The sequence below is a fragment of the Crocodylus porosus genome, unplaced genomic scaffold (genome assembly GCF_001723895.1).
Source record: "Crocodylus porosus isolate Cpor-Errol unplaced genomic scaffold, CroPor_comp1, whole genome shotgun sequence".
In the NCBI taxonomy this organism is placed as follows: Eukaryota; Metazoa; Chordata; order Crocodylia; family Crocodylidae; genus Crocodylus; species Crocodylus porosus.
In genome coordinates, this window is record NW_017728926.1 from 10,891,302 (window position 1) to 10,894,437 (window position 3,136).

Consider the following 3,136-nt stretch of genomic DNA (forward strand, 5'->3'; position numbering starts at 1 on the left):
GAGCTCTTTGGTCGGCAGAACTGGATCTAGCATTTCTGAAGCAGCCTGCGCAGACCAAACACCCCCCAACCAATCTTAAAATAGAAGAGCAGGCTCAGGGGCTTACCGCCTGTCAACACCGCCCGTCCTTTGTCCTCCCAGAGGTTATCCGAATGTCTTCTTCACCTTACCCCTAGACAGAGGAAGCCACGTGATGTGTTGTTATTAGTGGACGGTAGCAGGCCCAAAGTCACAGGAGCATCCTCCGGTTCTACAGCTCCTTCATTTTACTGCAGCTGAGCTCGCCAGGGCAGCGGTGGACTCAGCATGCCCAGATTTCCTTTCACCTCCCCTCTGTGCATTGCCTCCCACCTTGGTCCATAAAAGGGAGGCATCCCCCACTGATGAAATCTCTATGGTTCCCTGTGTCTTCTCCCTCCAGTCTATTCTATCTGTTTTCTCACTGTACAACGCTCTCCATATATTGGCCAAACTCACATCCTTTCAAGGGTCTGCACTCAGTTTATTGCATGAAGCCCCCAAGCCAGACTAGATTTACAGACTGCAGCTTACGCTCCCTCCGGAGCTAGGTATTTCTGTATTCCTCCTTTCCACCCTCTTGCTGTCTTACTTCTTTTATACTCCTGGTCTGGAACAAATGAGAACCATCCAATCTAGCATCCGGGTGAGTCAAGAGAATAGCTCTAAACCTCTGTGCAGGGTCATAAATCTAGTTCTCCAGTCACATCCACTGACTGGTATTGAGCTCCTTCCTCTTTGCTGGCTGGTGCTTGGAATTCCTTATACCACAGAGCTTTTTTCTTTCTTACTCACACCAATCCCCAGGTAGCACTCAGAAAATAAATCCTTTTTTTTTCCTGAATGTAATAAAACTCCTATCAACCTTGCTAGCAGGATAACAGAAGGGAAAATGCTACCTACTGGGTGCTTCTACACATGCTGATTTAAAGTGTGTTATCCATTTTTAAAGTGCAGTAAGGGTGTGGGTCTACATGTGCATGTACTTAATGCACCTTAAAATGGCAAATGTAGGTTATTCGTGCCTAAATTTGATACCTGCAAAAGCAAAAGCAAGAATCCAATTTAAGTGTGAATAGCTAAAGTGCCTTAATGCATGTGTAGATGCACTAAGGTGCATTAACACTGTGTATATTGACTGATTTGGGACTAATGCATACCATGTTAATATGCCTGAGTGCATGTACATGTAGACGAGCGCCTAAATCACCTTAATGCACATTAGGTAAATGCACATTAAGCTTTTGTGCATGTAGAAAAAGCACATGTAGATGTGCTCACTAAATACACCTTGGGATCAAGGGCCAAAACTTGGATGCTATTATTTAAACGAACAGGGTAAGGAGACCTGTTTGGGGGACATGTGTATTGGGAATGACCTTCTGGGTCATAGGGGAAGATTATAAACACTACCACTGCGCTTTTAATAAACTCTGCCTTCTCCCCCATGCCTCCTTTTGGCCTCCTTGGTAGACTATTTCCCTAGGCTAGATCTGATATGCCCCAGCGCTATGAGCTCCTGTGCACATCATGTCCACAAAGTGGGATCAGAAATCTGGGGCAGAAACACTAAGAGAAGCCTAAAGAGTGAGGTCTGGTTGGCTGTTGGCCATGAGAATGACCTCGACCTTAAACAGCTGAGTCTCCCCCTGAAAGATGGATGTTATAGAGGAGACCAAAACAACTGTAGGCAGACTCCCAGCTGGGGGGAATCATGATCTGCCTCGGGCATTAGACCAAGTGATAAAAGCGGACAGGCCCTACCATCATTACTGGCAAGAGAGGCAAGAGATGACACAAATCACCTGCTCCGTCCACTGTGAATTGAAGACCTGAACAGATGGAGGCTTAAGAGGCTTAAAAGTCATAAACCATTTATACATGAAGCCCACAAGCTCCTGGAAGAGACTGGGGATGCTGAACCAAACCTATGGGCTGTAAGGGAGTGGGCCGATCACTGGGAAAGGTCAGACCTCCTCCTACAGCATTTTATACCAACACCTAACGAGTCCTTCCTTGGACACGACCTTGACAAAGAAGCTGAACAGACTGAGATCTGGATACGGGTGCTTCAAAACAGCAGTGTACAAGATGAGCATCTTGGACAGCTACCTGCGTGAATGCAGCGTCCAACAAACAACACAGCTCTCCGTGGAAAGCTGCAGTTTCTACAAATGCCCAGATGGGCAAATAAAATCTGCACGCTGCATGGTAACACCGGGCAGCAGCTCTCGGAGCTAGGAGTTGGTCTCTGATACCCGACAAAATAAGACAACGATGACAATCCACCTGCATTTGCAGCTGGATCCAGGCTGCTCAGCTGCAGTGTATGGACCAGGAGGAAGATAGGGCGATAAAAGGGATGACAGTAAATCATGCAGGGAGGGAATAAAACTGCAGTGGCCCTAAGCCAGTGAAGAGGCCCCTTCCCCTGCATATACCCATAGCTAGGACAGAGCATGTATTCTTGGTCTCAGTAACTCACAACAACTTTCTCCAGCTTGGGGGCCTGGATGCTTCAAGAAATCCCCTGAACGGCACTTGGTGGAAGTCACATAAGCAACCAGCTCTCAGGTACCATTAGATGTCGCCTGGGTACCACATTGTGGCTGCTTTGTAGCCGGTGGGATGCTGAACTACTCAGAGTACTCCCTTGTCTGCTACATCCCCCAAGATAGCCCCAGTCGGTCTCTTGAGAGCAGCAGTACTCAGCCTGTGTTTCCCAAGGGGCACTTGAGCTTATCACCTGTGGCTCTTTGCAGAGGATGTCATTACAGTTTTAAATGCACTGCTGCTGCCCCTGCTTTTTTGCTGCCTCTGGTTTAGGACAGCCAGGCAGAGACAATGGGAGGACTGGCTCAGCACCGGAAAACTTTTAGTATCAGGCCCCCATTCGCCAGAGATAATGATAATAATAACCAGACAACAGGTTCGCCTGGTTTGCCGGTGCCTGGTTCGCCCATGCCTGTGTCGGTCCCTGGCCTGTTTTAAGGAGAGCTGAGCCCCTTGACCTGGGGGGAGGGGGATAGAAACAGAAAGGCAAATTTTTAAGCAAATGGAAGTTTTGACAAAAACAAACTTCCACCCCTACCAGAAGCATTCTGGCTTTTGTTGGAAA